Source organism: Cuculus canorus, chromosome 24, assembly GCF_017976375.1.
Source record: "Cuculus canorus isolate bCucCan1 chromosome 24, bCucCan1.pri, whole genome shotgun sequence".
In the NCBI taxonomy this organism is placed as follows: Eukaryota; Metazoa; Chordata; class Aves; order Cuculiformes; family Cuculidae; genus Cuculus; species Cuculus canorus.
The window spans coordinates 3,807,713-3,822,448 of record NC_071424.1 but is presented as its reverse complement, the minus strand read 5'-3'; the positions used below and the strand labels follow the sequence as shown (position 1 = coordinate 3,822,448).

The 14,736-nt window shown below is 54.2% G+C and overlaps 1 protein-coding gene across 3 annotated transcripts in view; it reads left to right on the top strand.

Moving 5' to 3' along the window:
* Window positions 1-1,865: 1,865 nt before the first annotated feature.
* Window positions 1,866-14,736, top strand: part of FOXP4 (forkhead box P4) — a 70,282-nt gene continuing 57,411 nt past the window's right edge. For all 3 annotated transcript variants that reach the window (XR_008453472.1, XM_054087528.1, XM_054087527.1), the window contains exon 1: window positions 1,866-1,940. The gene's annotated coding sequence lies outside the window, so the exon portion shown is untranslated. The remainder of the gene's footprint in view (window positions 1,941-14,736) is intronic.

Sequence of the window (14,736 nt, the reverse complement as noted above, 5' to 3'; positions counted from 1 at the left end):
AAAATGTGGAGAAGATGTGTGTCCCCCAAATAAATGTGGGAGGGGGGAAGATGTGTGTGTGTCACCCAAATAAGCTGGAGGGGGGGGGGGGAGAAGATGGGTGGGTGGATGGGTGGGTGGATGTGTCCCCATAAAAGGCTGGGGGGGGAGATGTGTGTGTGTGTCCCCAAAAAAAGAGGGGGGAGGAAGATGTGTGTGTGTGTCCCAAAAAATCACGGGGTGGGGAGTTAATGTGTGTGTATGCCCCAAAAAAAGGGGGTGCAGTGGAAGGAAGATGTGTGTGTGTGCCCAAAAAAAAGGGGGGGGGGAAGATGTGTGTGTCCCCCAAAAAAGGGGGAAGGAGGGGCAAGACATGTTTGTGTCTCCCCAAATAAGGGGGGAAATGGTGTGTGTGTGTCCCAAAAAATCACGGGGGGAGGAAGATGTGTGTCCCCAAAAAAGGAGGGGGAAGATGTGTGTGTGTGTCCCCAAAAAAGGGGGAGGGATATGTGTGTTTGTGTCCCCCAAAAAAGAGGGGAGAAGGGGCAATACATGTTTGTGTCTCCCCAAATAAGGGGGTAAAGATGTATGTGTCCCCCAAAAAATCACGGGGGGGGGGGGGGCTGATGTGTGTGTGTCCCCAAAATCACAGGAGGGACAGATGTGTGTGTCTTTCCCCAAAAAGGAGGGGTGGGAGAAGGAAGATGTGTGTTTGTGTCCCCCCAAAAAAGAGGGGAGAAGGGGCAAGACATGTTTGTGTCTCCCCAAATAAGGGGGGAAAGATGTGTCTGTGTCCCAAGAAATCACGAGGGGGGGAGTTGATGTGTGTGTGTCCCCAAAAAGGAGGGGAGGAAGAAGTGTGTGTGTGTGTGTCCCCAAAAAAGTGGGCGGGGAGGAAGATGTGTCTTTGTGTCCCCCCAAAAAAGAGGGGAGAAGGGGCAATACATGTTTGTGTCTCTCCAAATAAGGGAGGAAAGAAGTGTGTGTGTCCCCCAAAAAATCACGGGAGGGGGAGTTGATGTGTGTGTGTGTCCCCAAAATCACAGGAGGGACAGATGGGGGGGGGTGTGTTTCCCCGAAAAGGAGGGGAGGAAGGAAGATGTGGTTTGTGTCCCCCCAAAAAGAGGGGAGAAGGGACAATACATGTTTGTGTCTCTCCAAATAAGAGAGGAAAGATGTGTCCCCCAAAAAATCACAGGAGGGACAGATGGGGGGGGGGGGTGTCCCAAAAAAAGGGGGGGGTGAAAGAAAATGTGTTTGTGTCCCCCCAAAAAAGAGGGGAGAAGAGGCAAGACATGTTTGTATCTCCTCAAATAACGGGGGAAAGACGTGTGTGTGTGTCCCCAAAAAGGGAGAAGGAGCAGCAAGACATGTTTGTGCGTCCCCTCAAAAAAGGGGGGGAAGGAGGGGAAATACGTTTGTGTGTCCTCAAATAAGGGAGGAAAGACGTGTGTGTGTCCCAAAAAAATCACGGGGGGAGAGGGCTGTGTGTGTGTGTCCCCCCAAAACCACAGGAGGGACAGATACGTGTGTGTGTTCCCCACCACAGCCGCTTCCCCTTCCCGCGCGATCCTGAGGCGCGGGGGGGCGCGCGGGGGCCCAAAGCTGCTGCACCTGTTTTAGAGGAATTATGGTAGGGCGGCCCCGCGCCGCCCCGAGCCCGGGACGGAGCCGAGAGGAACGCGGGGCGGGGGGGGGGAGAGAGGGAGAGCACAGACTGTGTGTGTGGAGGGGGGGGGGGGAACACGGCTGCACCGGGCGATGCTGACCATGCGGGAGCCCCCGGCCACGCCGCTCAGCCTTTAAACTGCCGCCCCGTCGAAGTTTGGGGAAGGTGGGGCGGTGGGCGGGTTGGGGGGGGTGGGTGGGTGGGTTTGGGGGTTGGTGTGGAGGGGGGGGGGCCGCAAAGGAGGCGGCGTGGCTGCATGCCCGGAGCGGAGCCCGGCGCTCGGTGCCACCAGGTGGGTGAGAATGGAGAAGAAGGGGGGGGGGGGGTGTGGAGGGGGGGACACCCCGCGTCCCCACGGGGTTGGAGGTGGGGGGGGACACACACGCACAAGCTGCCCCCCCCCCCCATCAGCCCGAAGGAATTGGGGGGGGACACCCCCATGTGCTTTGCGTGGGGGGGTTGTGTCTGTTTGTCGCCCAACATCCCGGTCTGTTTGTCCCCCCCCTCCATCCCGGTCTGTTTGTCGTGTCCCCCCCCCCCTCCATCCTGGTCTGTTTGTCCCCCCCCTCCATCCCGGTCTGTTTGTCCCGTCCCCCCCCTCCATCCCGGTCTGTTTGTCCCCCCCCCCTCCATCCCGGTCTGTTTGTCGTCCCCCCCCCCCCTCCATCCCGGTCTGTTTGCCCCTCTCTATCCCCATCGTTTGTGTGTCCCCCCCCAAATCCCGGTCTGTTTATGTCGTCCCCCTCTCCATCCCGGTTTGTTTGTCCCCCCCCATCCCGGTCTGTGTGTCCGTCCCCCCCCCACCTCCATCCCGGTCTGTGTGTCCGTGTGTCTGTCCGGCCGTCCCCCCCCCCCCCTCACAGCGCTTCGAAGTTTGTTGCGCCGTTTGGACAAAGGGAGTGGAGCTTGGAGGGGGGGGGAATTTTTGGGGGGTTCCTGCTACACCCCCAAGTGGGTGAGCACGGATTTGGAGGGGGGGGGGGTCCCGGTGTTTGGAGGGTCCCCACTGTCCCTGGTCTGTGTGCATGGAATTTGGGGGGGGGGGGGGTGCAGGATCCCCACCGCATCCAGGGTCGGTGCTTATGGGTGAATGGAGAGGGGGGATCCCGGTTTTGTGGGGTCCCCACTGCACCCTCAGGTCGGTGAGCACAGATTGGGGGGGTCCCGGTGTTTGCAGAGTTCCCGCTGCACCCCTAGATCGTTGCTTATTGTTGGGGGGGGGGGGTGTCCCAGTGATGGGGGGGGTCCCAGTGTTTGCGGGGACCCTACTGCATCCCTAAGTCTGTGCGTATGGGATGGGGATTGGAGGTCCTGGTGTGTGTAAGGTCCTCACTGCACCCCCATTCCAGGTCTGTGTGCATGGAATGGGGGGGTCCCGGTGTTTGCAGGGTCCTCAGTGCACCCCCAGGTCTGTGTGCATGGAATGCGGGGGTCCAGTGTTTGCAGGATCCCCACTGCACCCCTAGGTCTGTGTCCATGGAATGCGGGGGGTCCAGTGTTTGCAGACTCCCCACTGCACCCCCAGGTCTGTGCGCGTGGAGTGGAGATTGGGGGGGGGGGGTGTCTTGGTGTTTGTAGGGTCTCCACTGCACCCCTAAGTTGTTGCTCGTTGATGGGGGGGGGGGGTCCTCGGTGTTAGGGGGTCCCAGTGGGTGCGGGGACCCTACTGCATTGCCAGGTCTGTGCGCATAGGTTTAGGGGAGTCTCGGTGTTTGTAGGGTCCACACTGCACCCCCAGGTCTGTGCGCATGGCATCGGGGGGGGGGTCCCCAAAGTTTGCAGGGTTCCCACTGCACCCCCAGGTCTGTGTGCATGGAATGGGGGGGGTCCCAGTGTTTGCAGGGTCCTCGCTGTTCCCTGGGTCAGTGCACATGAGGTTGGGGGGGTCCCGGTGTTTGCAGGGACCCCGCTGCACCCCAGGTCATTGCTCATTGATAGGGGGGTCCCGGTGTTTTTGGGATCCTCGCTGCACCCCTGTCTCGAGGATCTCTGCTGCCTCCCTCTTCTTCCAAGCATTTTTCCGAGCGATTGAGGAAAAAAGGGGGGGCAGCCCCCTCGGGAAAAGGGGGGTTTGGATACCAGGAATCTTGTGCTGCTGGTAGCAGATCCCCTGGGATTAGGGGGAGCCCGGCAGCCCCTGCCCTGCCAGCCGCCCCCAGGCTCCCTTTGTTGGTGCTTCCCATTCCCCCCCATCCTTCTTTTCTCCCTGGCAGTTTTGTTTTCATTCCAGCTGCTCGGGTGGGTTTTATTCCCTCTTTCCTTCCCCCCACCCCCTTTCCCTTTGCATTTTAACTCAGCCCCATCCCCACCGAGGGGTGCGATTCCCTCTTTTGGGATAAAAATAAGTCATTCCCAAGTTTTGAGAAGCCGCCACCGTCCCCGTCAACCTGCAGCCAAGCCCGGCCGTCGCTCCAGGGAAATCTCTGCCTAAAATAATAACCCCAACTGCAAGGTGAGGGGTGAGGAGGACAAATGCACGGCTTTGGATGGAGCTGGAGGATATTCCCGAGAAATTCCCGCAGGTTTGGATTCTGGAGATGGGGAGGGAGGTTTACAGCAGCTGGCTGCGCGGCTCTGTCTTTCGCCCGTGCCTGCGTTCCAAAGTTTGAAAGGCTTTGATTGTGTCTTTGTTTGGAAGGGGAACGAGGTTGGAGGTGTTTTTCCAAGGATTTGGGGGGGTCTTTAGAACCTGGATGCGATGCTCACTGCCTGCGGGAGGTCTCGGCAGGCTGGCGGGGACCCTGCCGGCAGCGGCTACTTAATAATATCAGCAATAATAGCGTGTTTGGAAAGAGTTTTTATTATGGAGCCGTTGTCTTCTGGGAGTTCAGAAATTCCCGGGCAAATCTCGTTTAGCGATGCTGGCAGCGGGGCGCTAGGAGCCCCGAATCAGCCTTTTTCATCCCATTCCCACCCCAGTGTCCGCCTTCGTTGCGAGATGCTCTCCCGGCGCTGGCAAAGTTCAGATATTTCTATTCTTCCCGGATCCATCTCCCTCGCCTGTGCCGTAAACAAACGCTCCTCTGTCTCTTCTCCCCTCTCCCTCTCTCAAAAAGAAAGGCGCTTCGGAAAGTGTCTCATTGCTCCGAATATTTCTTTTGGTGCTAGGAAATCTGGTTTGAGTTGGCAGGCGCGTTCCGGAGGTGTGGATAGGAGAGAACAAGTGGAGTGTAATTGGTTTTTTCTTTTTCCATTTGGGAGTGATTCCTTTTTTATTATTATTATTATTATTTATTTCCTCTTTTTATATATAAAAAAAAAATAAGCAAAGGGCTCGCTCTCTCCCCTCCTGTGCGCATTTTAATAGGAATAAAAATGTACGTAGAAGGAAGCAGGAATAATTCACAGGCATCTGCAAACTCCACTTTCCTCTGAGCAGTGTTTGGGAAGCGCTTTGAAAACTTGCGTTGGGTTGAGGGGTTTGATTTTTTTTTTGGCTCTTAATATAGTCTTAAAGGAATTTGTGTCTGAATTCCTCCCCGGGAACGCTCGCCGGCTTCGTGCAGCTCTTCTATCCCCATCGGTCTTGGCGATAGCCCGAGCTTTGCTTTCTACCACGCTCCGAACCAACTTAGCATCGGATTGAGACCTCACTTTTCTGCGAGCGTTGTAAAGCTGTGGGGCATACAATAAAAACGTTATTAGTTTCTGTATTAAAAGGCTTGGGTTGTTTTTAACCCAAACCAGAAGTAGGATTTACTTTTTACAAATTTCTCCCCGTGCATTAAAAAATTTACGCGAGAAACGTGTTCCGCTGGCAAACAAGCATTTGATGTTAAATCAACCCAACATGTGTCCTGCCCGGGTGGGTGCGACCCTGGTCTGCGGGTGTTGGTGTGGACGCGTTCCCTTTCCTCCCCCTCTTAAATACAGCGAAGTCTTGGGCTCTCGTGAAATCCAACTCTTAATTTATTACTATATATGTATTTTTTTTTTAAAGCCAACCGAAAAAATCCACCGAGCTGCCAGTGGATGGAGAAAATAATAGTAGGAGAATTCACTCTTTTCCCCCCTCTTTTCCTTTTTCAGTCTCTTAAATCAAACTGGGAGGGGGAATATATAGGGAAGAAGGGACAAAATTCCCTATGCCTAGATGGGGAGCTTTTGTCAGGGCTGGAAAGCCCTGGGTGGATCCAGCTCTGCTTTTCTTTTGCCCTTTGTGGTGCCGGGGCTGGGGGCGAGGCGCGGGGAAGAGGTTTCCCAGCCCTCCTGCTCCTTCTGCTTCCAGGAAAGCTCGGGAGCTCCTGTTTGGAGATGCTGGTTTGAGTTGTTATTTGAATTTATTACATCTTAATTTAAATTTGAGTTTATTACTTGTTGCGTGGGGTTTGGTTTGGGGTCGTTTCCCCCCACCCCAACCCCATTAGTTTGGCGCGGGGATGGGGATGCCTTCTCTCCGAGCATCGCTCCTGCGATAAAAGCCAAAGCGCTTCGAGAAAGCAGCTCCGTCGCGCAGCAAAGTTGGACTCGGTGGAGGGGAAAAGTGCAGGAGGATGGGATCGGCATGGAAAATACCCCCCTTTTCTCTTTTCACCCAGGGATGCATCGCCCAGCGGGGTCGGTTTTGGGAAGGACGATGCAATGGGTGTGGGATGGGAGGATTGGGGTTTTGCACGGCGAGGGCGGGGGTCGAAAGGCTGAGCAAACAGCAAAATGCAATAAAACGGGTTAAAAAGTTGCTGTTTAGGGGATGGCTGAAATAAAAAAAAAAAAAAAAGATATTTTAATGTCTGTAAACACCACGTCCCGCCCCAGTCACCTCCCTACCCTCTGGGAAAGCTGGGGCGATGGTGGGGTTTGTGTCCTGGTTGGGATGGGAAGAGCAGGGAGTGTTTCCAACCCCAACAAATCTGTGCAATGTGTAAAATCAAGTGACACTAAAATATCTCCTGCGGGCCCTCGCCCTTTTCTCTCCTAATAACCCGGCAGGAATGCGAGTGCACTCAGTTGTGAAGTTGCTGCCCGGAGATCCTGGGAGCTTTTCTTTTCTGCCGCTGGAGAGGGGGATGCTTTGAGGCTGCTGATGTTTGTGTCTCACTGTGGGGCTGAGGGAAAAGGGGGGTGGCGAAGCACTGGGCTTTCAGGTTTTTTTTGCTCCTTTTATTCCCCCCCTCTTCTTTTTCCTCTTTTCTTATCGGTCTGGCAAGGAGGGTAGAAAGGGGGGAGCGAGGCCGGAGGAGGAGAGGTGCTGGGTTTGCCTTTGTAGCAGCAAGGTGGGGGGGCAAACCGTGCCCCCAGCTGGGAACGGGGCTCATTCTTCCGACCGGAGAAAGGCGGGAGAGCCCAGACATCCCCGGCTTTTCTTTTTGCTCATTTAATACACATTTATGGCTCGTTGCGTCGTGTTTCCCACTGCGGAGTCGGGTTTGGTAGCTTGGAAGTATTTAGGGAGATGCTTTTTGTTACGGAAGGGAGAGCTGGGATAGTTTTTCCGCTTCCCCGCGGTGGTTTCAGAGCAGAGCAGGTGGTTTGAGGGGGGTCCTGGGAGGATGCTCTTCGCTGCTCGCACCCCATGTGTGTGTGGGGGTCCCTCTTCAGAGTGATGTGGGGTTTATCCTCTGCTCCCGAAATGACCCTTCTGTCTTCTCGGCATCACCTGCCGCTTCTGGAAGTGGAAACTTGAAATTTCCTGTCCCGTCCTCTTTGATTTCCAGTTCCTTCAGTGTGGCCACAGGGTTTATGGACCGGGGGGGCACATTGCAAACCCAATTTGGGCTCAGTCCTGCTGTGAGCATCGTCCCTGCTGAGGAATAAGCTGTGTGGTAGCAGGAGAGGGAGAGAAAAAGGGGAGAAATAAAACTGCAGATGTACTTAGAGCTTGGAAACCCATGTGTTTGCCTCGGAAGAAGTAAAAATCCTCCCTGTGTCAGTTCTGGAGACCCTGATGCACCTGAAGGAAACTTAGAGGTAGTTTGAAATTAAAAACAGGGGCCACGGCGTTGGTTTCGGAGCAAGTTGCTGTCCGACGTGCGACCTTGTCGGGTTTCTTTGAGCGGCCACGGGGCTTTGGCCAGAGAAGCTCACTCCTCGGCCAACCGATGGGAGGGCAGCATGGGAAAGGGCTCGCACCCATTTTATCACCCTGCAAAACCTCCCCCTGCTCCCTGTGCTGCACCTTTAAAAGTCAAATATAACTTGTAGATCAGGATGGGGCTGGGCACAGCTTGAGAAACTTCCTAATTTCTTTATTTTCCAGCTCCCGCTCCAAGTGTTCGTAGAACAAAATGCAGCGATGACGCTGCTTTGGGTTATTTTTAATGGTATTAAGCTGAAAGAGGGGAGGTTGAGATGAGCTATCGGGAAGAAATGTTTTGCTGTGAGGGTGGGGAGGCCCTGGCCCAGGTTTCTTGGAGAAGTGGTGGCTGCCCCATCCCTGGAGGTGTTCAAGGCCAGGTTGGATGGGGCTCTGAGGACCCTGATCCAGTGGGAGGTGTCCCTGCCCATGGCAGGGGTTGGAACTGGATGGGCTTGAAGGTCCCTTCCAATCCAAACCATTCCATGATTCTGTGTTTTAACTTTTCCTAATGAAAAGCCCTTTTGGCACTCGTACAGGCGAGTCTCTGGGATAAAACATGTTGCTGGTAATCAGACTGCCCGTGACAAAAATGTGTTTGCAAGCAGAGCAGCATCAGGGAAAGGAAAGAATTAAGAGGCAGAAGCAGCGGAGGAGGAGAGTGGCTCCCTTCGGAGGTTGGTGATGCGATGCCGTGGAGGAAGACGTAACCTGTCTGTCCACTCTATTTTATGTTATAAAGATCCTGCTGGAGGCGAGATTGATCTGGGGCCGGAGCTGGAGGGAAGTCATGAAGGGATTATTGTACTGGCGTGGGGATGGGGCTGTAACGGTACCTGGATCTCCAGGCAAATGAGCCCAGTGTGTGCAAAACGCTTGGCACAGAGAGTCGGGACCTGCTCCTCTTCTTTTTTTAAGGAAAGCGAAACCTGTATTTGGAATCCTTTCTGAGCGGTGAGCTGGGGTAACACGAACCGGTGTCAGCGTTTGCCAACCCTAGCCGATGCTTGCCACCCGGCTCTCGTGCCCTGGCACGTTGGCAAAAAGTCTTTTCCAACGGAAACCCTCTTCTTGTGCCACCGGGTTCAGATTAGCAGCAAAAAACGTGCTTATTTTTTAGCAAAATAGGGAGTTGTGGAGGGTGGCCGCAAAGTAGGAGGAAATTTCTTATGGTCCCGATGGCTCGGCTCTGCCGGGGGCTCTGGGATGTGCTTATGGGAAGTGAAAAGTGCAGGAATAAAACTTCTTTTTAGAAGATGACTTTCAAAACCATGGGAAGGTGCAAAACAAAATTCTTTCTAATGTACTAGAGGGGGAAAAAAATCCTGTGTGGGGCCCCACTTTGGAAGCGATTTGGAAGCCGTTTATTCTGCCTCATTGGCAAGCCTCCTCTGTGTAAGCGGCTTCGGTGGGGAGCTGGCACCGGCCGGCTGGGAAAGCACGGATGGAGCTGGGAAAACACAGATGGAGCTGGGAAAGTATGGATGGAGCACCTGAATGGTCCTGAGGCTGGTGGGGAACAGGGGAGCTACAGCTCCCAGAGAGGAGGAGGAAGACCCCTGTGCGATGGATGCATGCTCCGGGTGTTGTGCAGAGTTTGGCAGCTCCTGCGGAGATGCCGTCCCAGCGGGGTGTTTGTGCTCAGGCAGTGATGCTCCCGTTGAAACAAACCTGGGGCTGCTGCCAGGAGCGGGATGGGCCGCTCACCCGGAGCAGGCGGTGTTGAAATGACTGATTTCAACACACCTTTGCTAGGTCGCTGGCAGAGCTGGGTTTATCTGGTGGGATTTAACTGCGCTGAGGCTAATAAAGGCATAAAACACCAACGGTGCTGTCCAGGGCAGCGAGCGCTTCCCATGGGCTTGCGTAGGGCAAGGCGAGCATCACACTGCAGTCGCCTCGGAGCCATCAAAGCCCTGATGCTGAACCCTCCAGCCCTTCATTTGCTTCCTTCAAGTCTGCGTTTATTCCACAAACTGTAGATTTTAGGTGAGTGATTTTATTTTTGCCTACTTATGGAGCATCTGCGAGCCAGGGATTGTCATTTTGTTCGCCTGTAGCAAGATCTGGACAGGGATCACCTAGGAGAAGCTGATGGGCTTGGAAAAGATATCATCAGCCTCGGAAAAGAGGAACAGTGTAGGAGGGCTCGAGGTACGTTGCTTAACGCAAAATATAAGGCTAGGATGTGCTCGTGAGCGAAGGATGTGCTGGGATCCTGTTTGCCCAGCAACATCCCTTTCTCCTGGTGGCTCCTTGGCTTTGGTTCTCTGACTGCCAGTTGTCTGCTGCTGTGCATTCCTAGGAATGTGGCTGCCCAGTGACTTTTTACCAGTGTTTCTTGGCCAGGGAGGTGGCTCACTCAGGTGCTGGAGCTTGTGGTGGGTTCATGGCTTGGTTAGGTGCCACGCGTTGCGTCCCAGGATCTCAACACATCGGTTATGTTGGCCACCATGGGATGAGGTTCCCGGCACGGGTGATCCCACTTTGGCCAAGCAGTCCTGGGTGCTGCAGGATGTCCCCAGGCTCCACTGGGACATGAGGTTTTGGGGGCATCTCAGCTCCCAAAGCTTGTCCGATGGCATCACAGCCAGCTCCCAGGAGGATGGATGGAAATGCTGGGCTGGGATGGCAGGGCTGGGGGAAAGGTGCCCCACTGCAGTGCTGGCAAAAGGCCTTGGGGCTGTCTGGGGCTCACGGTGGTCCTGGGGGAGTTGGAGGATGATTTATGGCAAGAAATACCTGATGGAGATGAAGTTTCTTGTTGAACATTGGGAGTTTTGGCTGCACTGGACCAGGATCTGGGCAGAAGTGGTGGACGAACACCTTGTACTGCAGAGGAATGCACACGCCCCAACCCTAACGTAGGGCTTTCCATATGTTGCTGTGTTCCTCTGGGATATCGCTTGTCAGATTATGCCCTGGTAGCCCCGTTTCCATGGGGTTGTGCAGCACCGGGAGCTCTTTTGCCAGGGCTGTGCTGGTTTTAGGGGCTGCTCCGGCTGGAGAAGTGCATCCCAAAACTCGCTGCTCTTAAAAGAGTGGTGTGGAAACAGCGTGGGATCTTGAACAAAACCAAAACGCCCTTTAATAACTCACAACTGTGCTTCTTTAGACCTCTCCCCGATCTCCCAGGGGAACTGCGTGCAAGGGGCCAACGCTGCTGAGCATCCTGTGGCCCCGCATCCCTGTCCCTGCTTCCAGTGGGGAGTGAGGCAGGAGGAGGAGGAGACACCGGAGCTGGATCCTTCTTCCACAGTCCAAAGTCTCCCAGCCAATCCCTCCTGGATGCAGACAGTGGGAAGGAAATTCCTTGAAGTGTGGGGTAACTCGAGTTTGGAGTAGAAATACAGCATCATTGGGCCTGTTAAATGGAAGGAGAGAAAATAAAGGGGAGGGGTAGAGTATCCTGTAACTTTTGTGGCAGGAAATGTGGATTTTGGAAAAGTGCTATGCCAGGCGTAGCTGCAAAACCCCTTATTTTGCTGAGATGAATTTGGGTGGGAGTGAGGCTATAAAATGCCACCACCGGCTCTGCCTTTTTCTGGGGTTGTTTACAAAGTCTCATAGAATGGTTTGGGTCGGAAGGGACCTCAAAGCCCATCCAGTTCCACCTCCCACCGCATCAAGCCCCATCCAACCTGGCCTGGAACCCCTTCAGGGATGGGGCAGCCACCACTGCTCTGGGCAACCTGGACCAGGACCTCCCCACCCTCACAGCAAAACATTTCTCCCTAAAATCTCATCTCAATCTCCCCTCTTTCAGCTGAAACCCGTTCCCTCTCATCCTATCCTTGCATTCTCTGATAAATAGCCTGGATGAGAAAAGTATTTATGCTTTCCCTTCTTGCTTCCCAGCCTGTTTCCCCGCAGTGAAGCCGCTTCCTGACTGGAGCAGTGCTGGTTTTATTCTGCATTTCTGCAGTGGGGTCCTGGTGGGATGTGGTTTGGTTTATGGGCAGGGAGGGTTTCCCCCCTCCCCGTCTCCTCCTCATGTTGCCATGCTCTGTGCTGGGATTTGGCTCTGCTGGGAGCGGGGTTTAGGGAGGCAGGCTGAGACCGCTCCGCCTGGCACAGATGTTTCACCGCTAATAAATTAAAACCTCAAAATCGACATGATTTCTCATTTGGAAAACAAAAGGGGTATTTGTCCCCTGCTGTGGGGGTAAATCTGAGGCTGGAGGGAGGAGGAGGAGGGTGCTGCTGTGCATCCCATTGCTCCCAATTTGTCTCAGCCTCTCGGCACCTGTGGTTTGGGGTATTTGTGCTTTGCTCCTGCCACCCCCACCCCCAGCAGGTCCCGTTTCTATCTCTCTGACTGGCACTGCGAGTGCTGGTTTGTTATTTGGGAGGGGGTTCTGGGTTTGATAGTGGAACCGCTGCTCCTGTGTGCAGATGAAGGAGAAGAATGTGTGGGGCTAGCTCCTGCCCCTGTGCAAACTTGGTTGGGGTCAGAGCTATCTTGGTTTCTGCAGCAACCTCTGATTGCTGGGGATGAATCCATCACAAGCTGAGTAGAACGCACTGGGAAAGGCTTCAAAGCCACTGGTGTGGGTTCTTTGGATGTGGGGGTCCCCTATGTCCTTGGAGCTGGGCTCAGTTGCCTCCTGGAAAGAGGACGAGATCAGACACTCTTTTTCTCAAGTGCCTGCAAAGCTCTGATGAGTCCTGCATCGCATCAGTGGAGGTTTGGTTCGGGTGATGGTTTTGTACATCACGCCCAGCTGATGGAACCCTGGGATTGCTCCAAAGGGTGGGGTGGAGGGGGCAAAGGCAGGGAGAGAAAAGGTCCCTGATGTGCGTGGGGTCACCTAGATATGATTTTTGTTGCTTTCTGATCCCTCTGTGCAAGGTTTCTGGCTGTCCAGCCTGCAGGGGCATCTCTGCAGTCCTGGGGAAAAATCTCCCCAAATTTGGGGTTTGTTGTATGTATTGGGGAGAGGAGGTGCCCAGTCAATGCACTCCTGAGAGAAACAGGGGGAGAAAAAGGTGCTAAAATCCATCCTAGGGGTGATGAGGGGCAGAGCATGCTGGAGAGAACTCCGGTGAGTGGTTTCTGCCCAAGCTCCGCTCCTGTGGTGCAGGATGAGGTTCGTTTCATTCCTGTTTCACTGTCGCAACAGGTGGAATGTCTGTGCTAAAATATTAGATCTGAGTTTTCCTGGTTCCTCTGCTCACCCTGGCTGCAGTGTTTGATGCTGTGGGGACCAGCCTCACTCCTTTTAACAGGATGGATCCCTGCGATCAGGCTCTGCCTGCCCTGAAGGATGCTCGGGACTCTGCGGATGCGGCAGGCAAGTCGGGATCAGTGTGGCTCTGTTGAGGTTATTCATGCTTTTCCTTTTAAACCAGGTTTTATTTATATCTAGCGAGGCAGAGTCTGCTTTTAGGAGCCGTTTCTCAACCCCTTGAAGTCTTTTTCTTGATGCTAGTGGGCTTGAGCCCTGAACAAATGCCTTTTTCCCTAGGAAGTGGAACCGTGGCTCCAAATCTGGGTCAAACTTTGGGACTGTCGGAGCAGCGTGCATCAAATGTTGCCTTGTTCCTACACCACGCAGGATTTGCACTGGTCTCGACACCGGCATTGCCTGGGCGAAAGCTGAGCAGCAGCAGTGCTGGAGCGATTTCCCCCCGAGTTATAGAGGTGGTGGCTTTAAAATACTCCCTGATGAAAAAGCCAGTCCATTCGGAAATGCAAGGAGATGAGGTTCAATAAGCAAGGGGGCTTGTTTGGAGCAAACAAGATGCAAATCAGAGCAGCAGATGCCAGTAGTGGGGAGCATTGGCCCTGTTGAATTTCCAGCTGTAGATTTGGGCCACTGCGGGAGGAGATGGTGACAGTGCCTGTCCATCTGGGAGAGAGATGGAGTGGCAGACCTCTTCCTTTGGAGGGGACACACGTCCCCTTTCGCTGCAGGATTGGTCCTTGGTGACCGAGGTGGATATCTCTGCCAGTCCTCCTTGTTGCAGATATAAATGCTCTGAGAATCACCCTGGGGCTGGGAATGAGCAGGGAGTTGCTGATTTTTAGCTGGAGGCTTAATATAGTAATCGGTGGTTTAAAATTCTTGCCAGTGGGAAGGAGATGTCATCTGTGTTGGGGCTGGCCAGGAGCGCGGGGCTGGCCAGGAAGGTTGGACATGTCCTTCAGGAGTTGGTGACCCAGACCGTGTCAGCTTTGTGTCTTGCATGATGCTCTGTCCTGGTGGTGTTGCATTCCCTCAGCCTGATGCAGTGATTTTTGGTCCAGAGAGGAAGGGGAGTATCCCCTGGACGCACTTTGGGGATGGCAAGACAGTTGTCTGTACCCCTGTCTCATCAGGAGACACAGGGAAATGATGTGACCTGATTGCGGAGGAGCGGTGCTGGCTGAGAGCCCAAGCTGTGTTGCAGCTGCTGTGGGGTTCACGCCAGAGCATCCTCTGCGTGCACCCAGCCTGAGGTGCTCACCCTCACTTGCATCCCATGCCCCGGGATGGGAGTTTCTGGATTCTCCACTAAAGAAAGCAGCTCTCTATACCCGAGCTGCTGCTGAGGTGCCTTGCTGCGGTTCTCATCCACCGGCAGCAAGTCCTTCATGGGCAGGGGGTCGTGTTGGAAGCTGGGAACTGGGAATCTTCAGTCCATTTCTGCCTCAGCACCCATGGGTGCTTACGGGGCCCCTTAGATGTGTCAGCCAAGATTTGCAGCTGTGGGCGAGGTGCAGGGTGTTAGTGCGGCAATTGGTGAATCCTAAACTAATATATTAAAGAATAAGCATTATTTTTAAGAGGAGTGGAGGAGAGGAAAAAACCCAAACCCTTTTTGCAATGAGGATGTGTCTAACACAAGATTAATAGTGAGAATCCTCCAGGTTTGAGCAGTGCTGACCATCCTGCACCAGTGGGAAGGAGCTGCTGGCTTCCTTGGCCACTGCAGCACGGCTTCTTCTGGCCTAGAGCATCATCAGCCACCTGCGTGCTGCTCTTGGGTGTCTTTGCCCCCTGAAGCTGGGCTTGGTTGAGGATCTTGCTGTTCTCAAGAGAAAGCATCATCTGCTCCTTGGAAGGAGCAGGGATTCAGGAGGTGTAAATCA